Source organism: Lontra canadensis, unplaced genomic scaffold (assembly GCF_010015895.1).
Source record: "Lontra canadensis isolate GAN:19392208 unplaced genomic scaffold, GSC_riverotter_1.0 scaffold16, whole genome shotgun sequence".
NCBI lineage: Eukaryota > Metazoa > Chordata > Mammalia > Carnivora > Mustelidae > Lontra > Lontra canadensis.
Window position 1 is genome coordinate 7,989,380 of NW_022631010.1, and position 17,107 is coordinate 8,006,486.

At 52.9% G+C, this 17,107-nt stretch overlaps 1 protein-coding gene across 6 annotated transcripts in view; it reads right to left on the reverse strand.

Moving 5' to 3' along the window:
- Nucleotides 1-16,186, reverse strand: part of RASSF2 (Ras association domain family member 2) — a 37,851-nt gene extending 21,665 nt beyond the window's left edge. The window contains exons 1-3 of one of the 6 annotated variants that reach the window (XM_032859123.1): nt 16,113-16,186; nt 14,913-14,978; nt 7,518-7,580 (exon numbers count right to left, since the gene is read on the reverse strand). The gene's annotated coding sequence lies outside the window, so the exon portion shown is untranslated. Of the gene's footprint in view, nt 1-3,683; nt 3,703-7,517; nt 7,581-14,912; nt 14,979-15,869; nt 16,045-16,112 lie in introns of those variants that run through there. The other 5 variants (XM_032859122.1, XM_032859121.1, XM_032859120.1 and 2 more) reach the window with 5 other exon arrangements.
- Between the last annotated feature and the right edge of the window lie 921 nt (nt 16,187-17,107).

Consider the following 17,107-nt stretch of genomic DNA (forward strand, 5'->3'; position numbering starts at 1 on the left):
CAGGTCTGCGGCCCGGGAAGGCAACCGCATGGAGCTCCCAGAGAGGAAGGTCTGGAACACACGGAGGGCTCTGATGTACCCAGTAGGTCAGCTATGGGCAGAGAAAAAGGAATCTCTCGAAGAGAAGGAAGGAAACATGTTGCCCCGGAAGACAAGAGAATAAGAGGCCTTGCAAAGGAGGCTGGTTGGCAGAGCCAGAAGCTGGTGGTAGAAGCCCAAAGAAGAAAGCCCAGAGCAGCCTCAGGGCAGTCATGGGGGACCTCAACCAGAGCCCATTCTGCAGCCTGCCTGGTGTAGAAACCAGATTAGCGGTGCCTAGCCGTCCACAGAAATTCTCACCCTGAGTGTTCAAGTCTTCCTCCAACTAGGGAAGTGTTGTTCCAGCCTTTCTTCGTTCTCTTCTCTTCCTTCCATTCTTGGTTCGGCAACGTCTCTAGCCCCTCTCTCGAGCACTGTCTGCCTGTCTGTCCATCCATCCACCCAACCATCCATCCCTGCCCCGATCTCCCCCAAGTACCATCTCATTTTACTCCTTACCTTCCATCTCCTTCTTCTCCTTAGAATTCTGCAGCTAATCTTCTAACTCATGGATTGGGTTTTGGGCAGGACTCTCTTTTGTTCACTGCCTCTCTCATAAGCTATAATTTAGTAATTTCGTTCTGCATCTGAAAGCAGTCTGTCCTGTTCTCAAGACCATTCCCTTTGATAGCATTCCCTCTTAAATCTACGGACCACACACCAATTAGGGAATTTAAGTCTTCTCTATAGTTACTAAAACTACTTGGTACTTGAGAAAAAATAGGCAGATCAATGAAACAATATAGCATACGGAAATAGACCCAAATATATTTGGGGACACAGAATGTGGGGAGCATCTCTAAATAGCCAGGGAAAGATAGATTAATTGTTAAAATGTTGCTGGAGAATTGACTGACCTTTGGAAAGGGGAGGTTGGGCAAGCTAAATCCCTACCTTACTCCTTCCACCAAAAGAAATCATAGATGAATAAAAAATTTAAACATTAAAACATAAAATACTGAAAGGAAACATAAGACATATATCAACTTGAAGTGGGAAAAACTCTGCTGTGAAAGATCCCAAATCTAGAAGGCATAATTGACAAAAGAAAGAAAGAAAGAAAGAAAGAAAGAAAGAAAGGGAACCAATCTGTAAAAATTTCTGACTTCTTTCAGAAAAAAAATTTTTTACCCTACCCAAAGTCAAAAGTCAATGACAAATTGAGAGAAAACATTTACAATAGACAAAGGGTTAATGTCATTAATTTGTAAAATTAATAAATCCATATGAAAAAGTTTCTATTCCTAATACAAAATTGGGCAAAGGACACAACAGTTAATTCACAGTTAATAAATAAATACAAATAGTTAATCGATTTATGAAAAGATGTTCAAACTCCCTAATCACTATTTTTTTACTTGCCAGATTGATATAAATCAAGTAGTCTGATGGCCCAAATGTGGGGATTCTCCAAGATTCCATCACTACCTGTTGGGTGATCTCAGCTAGGCCATCGCTGTGTATCAGACCCCCCAGGCTCATGTTGCTTAATCTTTGTCTCCAACCTGAACTCCTCCCCACCTTTTTTCTTACTTTTACAAATCTTGAGTTTGGGGTGTTAGGAAAACACATATTAGCCTACCACATTGTTGAATTAAACTCACAGGTCACTAACACAGGACCCAACCCCTTCTTTGTCTGTCTCAAGGACAGCAATGTCTACATCTCTCTTCAGAAACTTTCCAACCATCACCATAAATCACTGGCTACCTCCAACCGGTTGGGGGGCTTGCAGGGGGCAACGCTGAGGGGGATTCAGCTAAATTAACATTCACTTTAAGGCAAACACAGCAGCAAAGCTAATAAAGGGCCGGAAATTTAGAGTTCAGTCTGATATTCCTTAAACAGAGTATTGTTCCTCACACAAGGAAGGGTCAGAGGAAGATGGCTGATGGGGCTGGAATGTGGATTCAATGGGACACTTCCTCCAAGGGCGTTTGCCAAAATCTGCAGCCTTGGGGAGAGGGACTGGTTCAGCTGGCTCGTTGCAACTCTTCAGCCTTGTCTGTTATTATCAAGAATTTATGGGGCTCTCCGGGCCTCCAAAATGCCTTGTAAGAATCATTTGCCTGCAACGCTTCCACAATGCCTTGCGAACGGCAAAGGGGCAAGTGGCCGTCACCATCTTTTTGAGGAAGAGAGAGCACAATGGGGAGGAAGGCGGGACTTCCCCTGTGGGTCAGCATCTCAGACGCAGAACTGAAACAGCTCGCAGGTGCCCACACACAAAAGGAAGGGGAGAGAAAGAGATGCAAACGAAAGATGACTTGGACACAACACATAAATTTTATAGAAAAATAACTTTCAAAAAAACTATTCATGAAAAAATCACTAACACAGAGTTGCTCTTTGGAAGTCTAAATCATATTAAAACCGACTGACCTCCCTCTAGGAACATCGTTGTTCACCCCTCAAGAATTCTAAATCAGTATAACTTCCCTGTAGAAAGACTTTAAGAGGTAAAATGTATATTGAAGCACGTCTGCTGAAAGGTCTGGAGGTGCGTGTATCATTGGGCCTGCCACGTTGGGACAGGAGGGGCTCAGTCACATTGGAGACCCAATGGGGCCACCAAGTAATCAGTCCTTCCTTCTGACCTGGACTTCACACCCTGGCAGAATCTTCTAGGTTCTCTTCAGCTCCATCAAATGCCTGGGCAGTACCATGAACCTTGCTAGTGGTAGTTGGAAAGACCCATCCATTACATCCTGCTTGTACAACCTTTCCTAAAATCCAAGAGAACGTTTTGAAAACTGGAAGTTTCCTCAGCCATTGGAGATGATGACATCCCAGCCACAGAGAACTTTCTAGGCCTGCTCTTCAAGCTCCGTGAGTGTGTCCATGCTCCTCTACAGACCCAAGCAAACTCACGTGGTCCCTAGACCCTGATCCAAAACTTAGCTCCCCCTTCAAAGTATCTTCCCTGCCCCTGGGCAGTGCTGGGGGACAGGCGCTCATACCTCAGCCAGCTCCTCACAGCACTTGCCACCACCCATAAATCATCCATCTGGTGTTGCTTTCCCCTCCTGGGCTTGAGCTTCCCCTTTCTGGACCCCAGCCCCCAGCCTATGATTCTCTCCTGTGAATCTTCTCATGATCATCATTTTTTCAAGGGAGGGAGTGGATTCCTGCTGTCCTAGGTAAGAGGATTTCCAGAAGCAGGGCCCCATACAAGGATTTTTGGACACATGAGTTAATGAGGACGTGTTCTCAAGAGAATCCTGTCAGCAAGTGAGGGAAGCAGGACCAGGCCAGGGAAGGAGCTGGGTGACCAGATTCATTCAGCTGGAGCCCAGGCACAGTCTGATCCCATGGGAGCTCCAGAGTGTGAAGGGCCCCAAGGACTTGAACAGGCAGGCTGGCCTCTACCCCTGTGCTAGTCCATCGTCAGCTGAGAGCCATCCTGGGAGGAGGGGTGAGCTCCCACACACAGCTCTGCAAGAACCCATCTGAGGACAAGGGAGCCACTAAGACACAGCAGGAATCCCCTTTCTCCCACCTGCCATCCAGCAGGGAGGAAGCAGCTGCCCACACCCCACCCCCCCAAGCTGGCCAGGTGCACTGTGAGGCTGAGGTGCAGCCTCAGTGTGTCTGGGGACAGACACTTGCCAGAGCTCTGAACCAATCACAGCCCTGCAGCTGTGGCACAAAGGGTCCCTTCATCTTCCTCTTCACAGACCTGCCCTTGCACAGGTGTCTCCAGCTTCCCCAAGAATAAATGAGGGACCGTGCAAGCCGTTGAAAGTCACCAGCTCGCCTTCCTATGAGGAAGGCAAACATCAAGCCTTCAGCTTGCTCCAGGAGGGAGAGAAAGCATCCAAAGCTCTCTTCAAGGGAGCAAAATCTGTTAACTCTTGGTTCCTCCAAAGCCCAGGGCCCTCACTCCCGTTCTGCCAGGCACCTAGAAAACATGCTGAGGTTCATCTGGCCTCAGAGCCTCCCTGGGACGCTGGCTAAGCCCTGCAGTTTCTGTTCCACCCTATGGATCACGTGTGTCTCATCTTATTGAGTCACTGGAAGGTCCCCAGAGGGAGAAGGGCAAAGGCAGAACAGAAAGGCTGGCAACCCCGGCCTTGGCAGGAGAGCCCGGAGGAGATGAAGAATCCACTTCATTTCCTACACTGTCTTCCTGGTGGCAAAGTGGGAGCCAGCCTTGACCTCGGCAGCTGGGGCAGGATGGGAGTGGGTGGGTGGCCACTGCCCATTAACAGGACCCAGGCAGTCCCAGTCTCTAAGACAGGACAGCGAGGAGAGTGAGACAGGCTAGGGGATGGGAGGGCTTTCCACAGAGAATGCCCAGAGGGGCAAACCCCAGAGAGCTCCCATCTGACCGATGAGAGGGACGTGCCATCTGCGAGGCCACAGCGGAAACCAAAGCAGGAAGGAGAAGCAGCTGGCCTTGAGACACATAGCAGCTCAGAGGTTCTGATTGTAGGTGCTCCTGAGACTCTCCCTGAGTGAGGACAGCAAGGTAGGAGGAGAGGGGGGTAAGCAGGGTTGATTTAAATTCCCCATGTCCAGGCTGCCCCTCATCCCAATGACATCAAAACCACTGAAAGGGGCCCAGGTATGAGCATTTTTATAGCCTTCCCCAGGGGGTGCCGATGTACAACCAGAGCTGAGAACGACCTAGAAATCTGATAGGGACAGAGCTGAGTAGACTGAGGACACCACTCAATGCGTCTCAAAACAGCCTTTCAGGAATGGAAGGAATAGAATTTTCTGAAAACCAACTGAGTCGGGTCTTCAGCACCCCCCTCCCCATTACTAATATCTCAGCAGGGAAGAGAGGGCGGCATAGAGCATCCCAAAGGGTGGGTGTAGGCAGGGACAGAGTGAGTTGACGCAAAGGGCCCCGCAACACGAAAACTAGAGCACCAGAGCAGAAAGGGCAGGAAGTCAGCCCTGGGCCCCAGAAACAAAGGAAATACTCACTGGAGGCCCACAGCTTCCCCTTTTGGGGCCTGTCCCCACCTCTTCTCTGAGTCCTGCCCTGCCCTCCTCCCCAGGGGGATGATCTAGAGCTCCTGGGCTGGAGTAGAAAATTCTCCTGCACAGTGCTTCATACTATAGTGTTAAAGACAGTCTCGTCAGGTCTCCTAAGGGACTCTGCTTTGTAACCAAGCAGGGGTAACAGAGGAGATCGGGCTGACCCCTGTGGACTTCAGCCCCTTTTAGAGGGGCAGGAAGAAGTGTCGATGGCAAACAGGAAACCCCAGCCCTATTGCGCCACCCAAGGAAGGAGACTAGAGTTGTGGCCTGGGACCCTGCCAAGTTCTAGAGATTACCAGAGATTCCACCACCTGGTTCCTGAACCTGAACCTGTCCCAGAATGGGCAAAATTCTGGCTGCCCGGGAAGCAAGCAGCTCACCTTGCCTTCCACCTTTATTCAATAAAAAGCCACTTACTGGCCAAGCCTGGGTCCTCTCTGGGGCCTGTTCACCTTACTGACCCTCCCTTCCCTGAATGTACCACCTCTGTCCCCTTTTCCAGGCCTAGAGGCCCCCGGTGACCTACCCACAGGGCTATCCCAGTCACTCAGCTCAGGAAAGAGTCTGGCACCAAACACCACCAAAGCGGGAACTAAGGTCAAATGTCTTGAGTGTACGGACGGCACTCTCTCAGCTTTCCATCTGACTGTGAATACAGGCTTTCATTCAGTCCCCACCCCAAAAGCATGCTAAGCATCACGAAAGGGGAAGTGGAAGGTATTTGGTAAGAGGTGGGCATGTGGAAAAGGGCTTAGTCAGGAGAACTAGCAGAAGACAGGTCTCCGGAGGCACCTTGATGCCTGTTTCCATCAGTCGAGAACAGAACAATCACACTATTATTATTAGGCTAATAACAAGACACCAGATGTGAATCATAGGCAGCTACCATAAAAGAAAGTTCACTGTGGGCCACCTAGTATCTGCTTTGGCTCATTTCATCCCCACAACGACTTCATGGAGAAACCTCAATATCCCCATTTTGCAGATGAAGCAAATGAGGCACAAAGAAGCGAAGTCACTGGTCCCCAAGTACACAGCCAGGAGAGGGGTGGGGGTCAAACCTGGAACTGTGTGAGTTCTGGCAAAGCAGAACCCTCTTGAGGTGAAGGGGAAAAAAGAGTTTCAGCTAAAACTCAACTGAGCCAGCGGTACCCTAGAGGAGGGGTTCTCACACTGGAGTGTGGACCAGAAGGCTCTGGAGGGCTCATTCAGTACAGATTCCTTTCCCCCACCCCCCACCCCCCACCCCCAGCTACTGATTCAGTCCTTCTGGATAGGGTCTGAGGACGTGCATTCCTAACAAGCCAACTCCCCAGTGATGCCAGCCTTGCCGGTAACAGGGCTCTAGAAGCTTTATCTTCTTTCTTACAAGAAAGAACCCACTGGGAAGGCTTTATTTTCACTATTTACAGATGAGGAAACAGAAGGTCCTAGAGGTTAGGCAACTCGTTCCAGGTCACAGAGTTGACATGAAGCCCAGAGCTCCTTCTGTGGTGCCCTGGCTAAGCGCTGGGTATGGGGGGCTTCCCCTGACAGCCACAGCAGGCCCAGGGGGAAAGGGGGGCAGTGAGTAAATAGCTGGACGGACAGAGCAGACCCTGCAGGGGCCAAGGATAGAGACCTCAGCCAGGGACCTGGGCACCTGCCACAGACCCTAAGTCACATCTACACTCTGTCCAAAGAATAGCTACCCCTCACCTCATGGATCCCAAAACCACTGGCTCCCCCAACCCGGAAAAAGCTGGGGGCCCTGACTGAAGACAGGTGTGAGGCCCCTGCTGACAGGAAACATGGCTCCCATCCCCAGAGGCAGCCCCTGCCTGGCCCACCCTCTCCGGTGAGGAGCTGAGATTCCAGCCACACTGGGCTCCCCACCAGCAGCTTGACCTAAGAAGCCCCTGCTCTTTCTGCCACCAAATGGGACCCCAGCCCACTCTGCTCAGGCCTTCTGTACACAAGGCTGAGTCCCCAGTGCGGCTAGGGCAGATCTGAGGAAACGGTCCTGGGATTCCTGCCAGAAGGGCCTGCCTCCCCTTCCACACCAGCGGGCGGGTGGCCAGGTGAGTGACCTGGAAGGTCACCACTGCGACTCACCCAAACAATCACCTCAGAGGCCCAGATGAGCAACTACTTGCTTATAGGAAAGTCCCACCAGTGTCTGCAAGATTTTGACCTTCTGGATGTTTAGGAGGAAACCCAAAGTCCCTTAATCTTGTATCAGAGAACCAGGGTGTTGGAGCAGGATGAAAAAAAAGGCATTAAGGAAGTAAAAACTCCAGACAGAAAATGCTCTGTGTGTGTGTGTGTGTGTGTGTGCGCGCGCGCATGTAGAATTTAGACTCTGGCTCGGAGGAACCAGAGATCTAGAAAGCCAACCTTTCAATTCGACAGATCCTCCTGCTTCCCTAAAGCAACCCCTTCATCACCACCCACCAGAGGGGTCTTGCCAAGATTAGCCCCTCACAGGCTAGGATTCAGCAACGTGCCAACTTCTGTGTAGCTGAGGTAGCCTGAGGAAAAAGTGGGAAGTCAGCAAGAGGCCACCCTGGCCCTAATAAGGGAAGGAAGATGAAACATTCCTTGACCTGCATCTCTCAAAACCAAGGTCTATTTTATAGGGTAATTTCATGTGCTACCAGGAAGGGTAAATTAAGCTTTCCACCACCTGATAATTATGGGATTTAGGTGGAGCCTGTCCCACAGGGAGGGCCTGAGGCCTGGAGCCCCCGCTCGCTGTCTGTGGTTAGTCTCCGCTATGCGGGGATGTGCTGACCTATCGGGGCAGGTGAGGATGGGCAGCCTCCAGCTCCCCATTTCCTACAAGCACAGGTTTCTTTCTGGTCATTCTTCCTGTTTACTGAGCGATTTCTCTGAGACTCATCTCTGACCTCACTTCCCCTTCCTCAGGGAACCCCAGCAGCTCTTCCTTTTTTGGTGCTAGAAGCTAAGGCTGAGCTTTGTATGCAGAGATCTTGGGGGTTCTGCTCCTCACTACCTGCGGCCAGGATTGAGCACCCGAGAGCCAGGATCATGGGCTTCCTCCATGCTCCCTACCACCTCTCCCCCCACCCTTGCCAAGATGGGCAGGTACCTGGCATTTCAGAAACAGTAAAGAAGGGAGAGCAAAGGAAGAGCCCTCCCCTGGGGCAGCTACTGGAGGGGGACCTCCTTTCACCTCCTTAATACCCCGTGTGTGGAAAAATTCACCCTCACACAACAGATCTCAGATCCTTCCGAGTACCAGGAAGACGGCTCATCTGGGGGTTTCCAGAGCATTTCCAGGAGGCTGACAGGGGGAGTTTTCCACAAAACCACGTTCCTACCCTCCTCTGCCTGCTCTGCTACCAGCTGACTAACCCTGAAGAAAAATCAGCACCGTGCAACACAGAACCTCTCCTCAAGATGGGCTTCAAAGGCCATCTCTGTAAAATCTTTACACTCCCCCAACTGCCCAGGATTAAAAGAGCAGCCTCCCACTGGGCAGAGAGAAGACAGGCAGAACCAGGTAAAGAAACTTCCAGAGTTCAGTGGGCAAGTCTGTCCCTCCCACACCTAAATCCTCTCACTGACTCTCTGGAAAGCCCGACAGGCCTTCTGGGAGCTCACTTACCAAGGAACTTAAAGCTTTTCACACAGAACAAGGTGTCCCATTGAAAAGCCACTTGATCCACTCCCATGACGCCTAAACAGGGCCACATGACCTGGTTTCCCAGTTCTGGGTCCCGAAGCTTCCTGACCCCTTTCACCTCAGAGTCGACACACCATCTTCCCTGCTCCCCACCCCACTGCACCACGTCCCTGACTACCTTGTCACATGCACAAGAGAGCCATCCTTGTCCCAAATGTCTGAGTGATCAACTGTGAAGTTCCATATGGAGCTTCAGGAAGAGGGCTCCGCCCACCTAAGGCCATCACCCATCTCTCCGGAGCACTTGGGGCCTCACAAACCCCACCAGCTAATGCCCCTGCTGCACACCAGCCTGCCCACCCCACCTGCTGACAGAACATTCAACAGCCATACCCCCAGCCACCATGGTGGCAATTTAACAGGTGATGGTGGGGAGCTGGCAGGTCAAGTTCAGCCCCGGGATCTGGAACACACACAGAGGATGCTTGAAATTGAAATGAGGAGGCTGTCATTCTCAGCCTTCATGAAGGATGGTCCCAATAACCCACCTCTAGCAGGTTTGGACCTTTCTCACTGCAAGACGGCTCTGAGGTTCAAGGCACAGTGAACCCCAAGCACACTCACTCAAACCCACCACAGAAGCCACCATCTGGGGCCTGAGGCCCAGCTGCCAGCAACCAGCAAGCCACACCTGCGGTCAGCTCCAAGGCCAGGGGCGCTGCATTCGTCAGTGCCTGGCCACCTGCCCTTGGCTCCCCCAGGCCGACGGGGAGGTCAGAGCCTGTCCCCCACCCCGGAGGAAGATGGCAGGGTTGGGATGGATGGCCAGGACCAGGACCTCGTGGCCCTGCCTGAAACGAAACCCCCAGGAACAAAACACCGCCACTCTCTCACGGGGCTCTTTCATTCCTTGTTACGTAAAACATTTCTATTTCTTTGACAAATATAGGGAAGCACAAAGATTATTGAATGATTCCAGTTCTATGCCATCCCTAGGACAGGCAAATTCACAAAGGCAATACATGGAACTGAGGGTGCCAGGGGCTCTCAGGTCGGGAATGGGAAGTTGACAGCTGATGGGTACAGGGTCTCTGGGACAACGGAAGAGCTCTGGAAAGGGAGTCTGGTGATGGTCGTACAACACTGGGAGTATACATAATGTCACTGTTGTCGTTGGAACATTTGGGTCCCGCCAAATTCTTACGTTGAAATCTTAACCCAGAATGGCCTGGATTAGGAAGCGGGGCCTTTGGGCATGACTCACGGGGATGACTAATCCCCAAAGGGGATTAGTGCCCTTCTCAGAGACCCCATGGAGCTCCCCCATCCTTCCTGCCACATGAAAGTATAACGAGAAGTCTGAGATCTAGAACAGCCTCTCGCCCACCTCTGCGGGCACCCTAATCCACACTTCCAGCCTCCAGAACTTCGAGAAAGTCATTTCTGGGGTTTTCAACTCATTCAGTCTGTGGCATCCTCTGACAAGAAACTGCACAGCCCTTGAATTCCACACTTAAAAATGCTGAAAAGGACAAATTTTCCATTACATATATTTTACCATCATCAAAAACAAAAATATTTAACTTAAAAAAAGACTAAGATCAGTATCTCCCCGAAATTCCACCACGCAGAGACAATCACTGCGAACATTTGCCTGCACATCCTTCCAGAGACAAATATAAAATGGAGGGGAGGATATATTTTGCAATGAGCACAGTTGGGTAACTTGCTTTTGAGAAATATCATATATTTCCACAGTAATAGATGCACATCACTTCCCTGTATTTTTTACAGCCCCATGGTATTATAGTGCTTATATATGGAGGTGTTCCCTGCCACCCAAAAGCAGAGAGCTCCTATGAACCTTTTCGTGAGCCAAAATGACCTAAAGCAAAGAATCAATTACCATTAATCTATATGGGAAAATGTGTTAGCGTTCCCAGACCCAAACATAACCTCATTTAGGTTTTTCTGATACCTTTGGGACACATCTTGCTAACAGATAACACAAAATAAATCAAGACAAAGCACAGATGCTCACAGACACAGTTCAAAGCTCCGGCGTTGGCTTGATGCTGAGACGGTGAGATGCTGAGAGTAGGTCCCAGGGAAGGAGCTCGGCGGGGCCAGTCTCAGCTCGGGGGTGGGGTGGGGGGTGGGTACAGCCTCCATAAGGGCTCACTGCAGAACAAATGCTGAGTGCTACTTATGCTTTTTGCCTTTTTTTCATAAAAACAAAAATCCTGGGATGCCTGGGTGGCTCAGTCGGCTAAGCATCTGCTTTCAGCTCAGGTCATGATCCCGGGATCCTGGGATCCAGTCATGCATCAGATTAGGCTCCCTGCTTAGTGGGGAGCCTGCTTCTGCCTCTCCTTCTGCAGCTCCCTCTGCTTGTGTGCTCTCTCTCTCTCTCTGATAAATAAATAAATTTAAGAAAATGAAAATCCTCTTTGGATTTCTTTCTGTTAACAAAACAGGTACTAATGTAGATTCTTCTTAAAAACCAAGCAGCCAGGGTGCCTGGGTGGCTCAGTGGGTTAAAGCCTCTGCCTTCGGCTGAGGTCGTGATCTCAAGGTCCTGAATCAAGCCCTACATCAGGCTCTCTGCTTGGTGGGGAGCCTGCTTCCCACTCTCTCTCTGCCTGCCCCTCTGCCTACTTGTGATTTTTCTCTCTGTCAAATAAATAAATAAAATCTTTAAAACAAAAACAAAAAACAACCAAGCAGCCTAAGGCAAACAACTTTGGAAAAGCCAGGGCTACCTGGACCAGAATTAACACGTTTGCTTTTGTTGGGGTTTACTCTCCATTTCGGTGGTTATTATTACAAAGAATGCTGCAAGGGACACCCCTGTGCACATATTTTTCTGCACTTGCCTAATTACATCCCTAGGATAAGATTTCCCACCAGGGCCACCGCGGAGTCCGGGACTCCCTCAGCAGGACTGTCCACAGAGCTTTGGGGATAAAAATCACAGCAGGGATGTCGAATTCTGCCACACAAAGGTCTTTTTCGCCATGTAGAATTTTCTGGGCTCTCACTTGGGTGTCTGTGGCATGGCATAGCAGTTCAGGAAAGTAGGGACTGTCCTTCCCATAAGAAACCAGTCCCCTCCTCAGGGGACACAACACGCCTGTGTCATGAAGAGAAACCATTATACCAGGAAGGCAGAAGGTGGCTGGGCTGAATTCCCCTTGGCAACAGGAAAGACCACAGCAGAACTCCAGGATGGCCCAGTGCCACCCAAGCGGCTGTTCAGCATCTATCACCGGTCACAGCCTAAATGTGACAGCCATGAGCAGGTGCACTCAGCTTTCTCACCTAGCTGAAGAATAGCCTCTCTCCACCAAGGCGTTATAACTGGCCATTCATGAGCCATCATAATGCCCGCTCCCAGAACCTCCATGGCCCCTTCCATCTTGATCAATGAGCGGCCCGTGGCTGCCTGAATGTTTGCTGTGTGCCAGGCTCTCCTCTGAATGGGCATCACAGTATGACCGGGAGACAGTTATAACTGCCATCTTACAGCTGGGGAAACTGAGGCTAAGAGGCTTTACATGACTGCTTGACTGCGGCCTGAAACCCATCCTCAGTTGCTTTCCCTCAGAAGTTGACCCTAAAACAGGGATCCGGGTACAAGTCGAAGGGGGCTGGAAAGGGAAACAGGGAAGGGACAGCAGCCAGTGAAGGGGACCAGTTACTAGGCGACTCTAAGACACAGTATAGCACATGCCCCCATGCCACCCCAGCAGAGAAGTGAGGGAGCTTTCATCGGTCACTGGCTGAGGCCAAGGGAACACAGGAAGGATGCTGAGAGCATCTATTACGTTGCCCAATATCATCGAGCTGGAAGCGGTCAAATCCCATTCAAACCCCAAATCCAACACTGCATTCCTCTTTTAGAAATGAGCAGTTAACCAAATATTGAAGTGCATGCCAGCCATGGGGAGAGCGCCATGCTGGTGAAATAAACCCACTTTGCCAAATCACTTTGGGTTGGGATGTCCAAGGGAGCAAGGGTATCTTTTTGTCAAGTTTTATCAATGGGATGACCAGGGGAAAGCCCTTCTATGTCACTTTGCTCATCCCACGGGAATTAGCCAAGACCCTTTCACTGCCCCCTTCTTGGGCATAAGGTTTCCCTCTCGGAATCAGCCACAGCTGGCCTGGGCAGAGTCCTACAGCCTCAAAGTCATCCCAAGCAGATTCATCAGCCGATTATAGGCTCCAGGCTCCATCTGCCACCCCAGGGACGATCCCAAATAACCCACTAGATGCCCTGCCAGCCGAGTCTGGAGGATGTCCCCATTTACTGTGCCCCGATTCCCCTGTGCCTCCTGCCCTACCCTCTCCCTCCAACCTCACACACACATGCCCTCCACGGGAACCCACAAGTAGGCCAAAGAAATGAAACCAGCAATCACAGGTCTGCAGGAGCTGACCCTATCTTAAGGACTCACTTAACATTCTTCTGGAGATGCAGGGAGGTGTTTAATAGGACAGTGTGTCATGAGGGTAGATCACTGGACCATACTGTAAGGAGCGGTGGGAGAAACAAGGAGGTGGCAGAGGGGGACCACTGCCCTAGTTTTAGAAACCCAGTGGCAGCAGCTCTCAGCAGCTCTGTCTTGAACACAGAGACTGGCTTCCTGTTCTGTTCCAGGCACACTGCTGAGACCTGCCCAGTTTCTCACCCTGGGGGAAAGGAGGAGACCCTGGCAAGTCCCAGTCCCTTTCCTGGCCCCCCAGCAGGATTCTCTGGTCCTCAGGTCCTGCCTGTAAACTCCCTCCCAGTGAGGACACTTCCGGCCCCAGTATCTTAGGGAGAACCGAAGGCAATCATCAGGCCAGCGTTCTTCTGTGCTGTGGGACAGACACGGGCACACCATCAGAAGCGCAGTCCTGGGCGCCTCTCCAGCCAAGTGTCCTGGTCATTCCTAAGCAGCTCACGCACAGAAGGCAGACACGAAGCTTGGCTCTGGGATTCCAGGAAATAGACCAAGAAATCAAAGCAAAACCAGTGGGTGACTGAAAGTTCGTGGGTAAGACAGCGTAGCTGAGAAACGGAAGGCTTGAGGGAGGGAAAACAGGTGCAGGGCATCTATCCCTGCTAAGTGACTTCTAAGGGAACACGAAGAACAGAAGCTCTGCAGAAATGCAGAGAGGGGGGGTTCCAGAGCCCCGGGGGCAGGATGAGACTCCCCGTCCCCAGCTCATGAAGGTGGGGATGCTGCCACCCGAGGCACAGGGACGCATGCTCTGGTCTGCACATTTGGGGGCAAGGGGCACCCCTTCCCACCCATTCCCCGGGGCTTGCCCTGGAGGGGGGAATGCCTGGGGGCCCCAGGTCACCTGGCCTCCTTTCAGCCAGGCTCCCTGAAGATACACCTCCTTCCAACTGGATTTTCAAAGCACAAAACTGAGGGCAAGGAGCATGGGATACAGCTCGGCTACACCCCAGCCAGATTATCCTGTCTCCATATACGGCACCCCTGCTCTTCCGTCTTCTGAAGGGGGGTCAGGACTCATAGACCAGCCTCCCCAGCCCAGCCCAGCCCAGCCCACGCTCTGAGGTTCCCCAGGTAGGCAGCCTCTCTGACTCCCTGTCCTTCCAGCCAGGGCAACAACCACCTACCCTCTTTCCCAAACTATCCCACCTCTCCCAGCCCAGCCACCATGTGGCTGTTAGCCTGTCAGGGCCCAGAGGACTGCAGCAGCTCCCAGGCTGCCCGGTTCAGAGGAGAAAGCACAGCTCACGACCCCACTGCAGGGTCTCTGATCCCAAGTGGGTGCCTCCCAGGTTGATTCACACTTACACTTAATCCCTGGGACACCACATGTAGACACAAGTTAAAACACACATACACACACACACACACACAACAACAAATAACCCACCTCCCCTCAAAAAAACCAATATATCTTAGCCATGAGAAGTTTCTTTATTTCCAAAGACCACTCCAGAAAAAGTTCCCAGTAAATTAAGTGTGGACTGATAAGTAGAATAAATCCAACCCCAGATTCCTCCCCCAGATGCTCTGGAAAGCAGGCCCCAGGCTCTGAATCCCAGCTGTTTAAAAGAATCATTGTTTCTAATTCTTTCCTCCCATTGTACCAAGATCAGCTGTGACAGGAACAGAGTCCCACTCCAGGATGAATTGTTACTTGGCAGCTCCCTGGGTCTAATTTTCATTCATCCCACTAAGGTACTTACTAGAAACCTGGCCCACGCTCGTTAGTCACGGTCTCTGTCCTCTGGGAGAACCCGGATTCCGGACACCTGGGAATAAAGTATGGGCAGCATTGAGAAGCGCAGCGCTCAGCTCCTGCTGTCACTCAGTGGCGGGGGGGGGGGGGGTGAACAAACGAGGACCCACAGAGAGCCCCACAGTAAGAGGAAGCCCTCCGTCGCCCTGTCGGGCCACCGCGCCGCTCCGCGCTGTCCCCAGGGTTCTCCCAGTTTAAGAGCTGAATGCAAAGCAGGCGACAGAAATGCAGAAGTGGCTGGGTCGCCCAAGGAAACTGCCCCTCTCCGGAGAGAGAGGACGCAAAGCAGAGGTCCCCAACGACCTCAGCGCTAGCTCGGTAGGCGGACGGGGAGACCGCAACGGGAAGTGCCACGAGAAGCGAGGGCCCCCGAGGCCCCGCGCCCTTCAGAAGTGGCCTCGGGAGCGCCGCCTGCCCGCGCCGGGTGCTGGACCCCGCTCTGGGGAACCGTCCGTTGGGCTGGGAAAATGGGGACCCGTTTGGGGTCAGACACTTCCCAGCGCTGTCCGGGCCTCCCATCCCGGCACCTGCTGCCCGGCCCCAGCTTGCCAGGGAGTCCCGAGAACCCCGGGGTTGGGGCGGGGGCGCCGGAGGGAAGAAGGACCACCAAGGGTCGCAGAGGGAAGGCAAGCTTGGAGCCACAACTTTCTCCGGCCAGAAGCTGGGCGCTCAGGGGCTGGCTCCTACGCGGCCCCCGGGGATTCCGCACTCCCTGGAACCCCCGGCGGCCCCGGGAGGAGAGAGGAGACCAGGGTAGGGGAAAACTGAGGCGCTGACCTGGACCAGGCTGCGAACACCGCGGGAAAACTTTTGGCGGGGCTGGAGGGAGGCAGGGGAGAGAGGACCGGCCCGTGCCCGGCACCTTGCGCCCCGCATCCCGCGCCCGGTGCCCCGCGCCCCGAACCTTGCCTGCGTCCTGAATCGGCTGCATCGCCCGCGGAGTTGGAAAGTGGGGGTGCCTCTGCGCGGGGGTGGGGGGGCGTTGCTCCAGCCAGCGCCTGGGTCTGCTAGCCGCGGGCCCGGCTCAAATCCGGCCGGGCGGCGCAGGCGGCGGCCGCGCGATTGGGGGTCGGGCGCCCCGCCCTCCTCGCCTCCCCTCCGCCCCTCCCGCCCTCTATCCCGCCCCCCTGCCTTTATCCGTCCCTACCGCGTCCGATCGGCCTCTCTCCCCGTCTTTCTCTAGCTCTCCATCTCTCCCCCGCCCCTCTTCCCTCGCCTTTCTTCCTCCCCGCGTCTCCCGCCCTCCGTCCCCTATCCCCCTCCTCTCCTCCCCTCCTCCTGGGGGGCGGAGCTTCTCCCCTCCCTCCCAGACAATGCTGGGGCTGCGCGTCCCCTCCTTCCCCTCCTGCGAGTCAGGGCTCAGGCTGCCAGCGCTCCTTCCGGGCTGGCGGTGGGGCGGTGGCGGGGCGGGGGTAGAAGTGTAGGGGTGGAGAGGATGGACTGGCTCCCCTCACCCCATTCGCCACTGCCCTCTTAAGCCGATGGAGTCTTGGCCCAAGCCCCTTGGCTCGCCCCAAGCTGTGACAGCCACTCCCAGGGAATGGTCACGCCGCCCGGCAGAGCCCACCTCGAGCGCCCTGGATTCCCCAGGCAGAGGATGTCAGATTCATTTTCTAACACCCCGCCTTATTCCAAAAAGGGTTTGAGCTGAGCAGGTGCTAAGCAAGCCCCCTTGGACAGGCGGGCGGGCAGACGTGACCGTGAGGGAAGGAATACAAGTTTCTTTGTCCACCTCTCACCTCACTCACTCATCCATCCCTGGACTATGGGGACGCTCAGTGCGGAGGAAGGCTTGGAGAACCCCAACTGCGGGGCCCCTTATCTATTTCCTTCCTCTTATCATAAACCCCTCCTCCCATACATGCCCCAGCCCTGCAGGCTGAGTCTCCTTGTCTAAAGGGAAGGGAAGCTAATGGTTAATGCATAGCCAGCCCCCAGGATACAGCCGGCTCTGCTCATCCCTCCTAAAAGCCAAACATTCTTTACTAAATTCATTGTTTGGATCTTGGAATGTGTCTCCCTTAGAAACAATGTTATAAATGGTGATGTGCTTCCCAGCCCAGCCACAAAAGCCTTTGAACCCAAAACGCAGCTGTAGGGTGGTGCCCAAGACTGTGTCAGCTACCCTGGAACAAGGAGGCC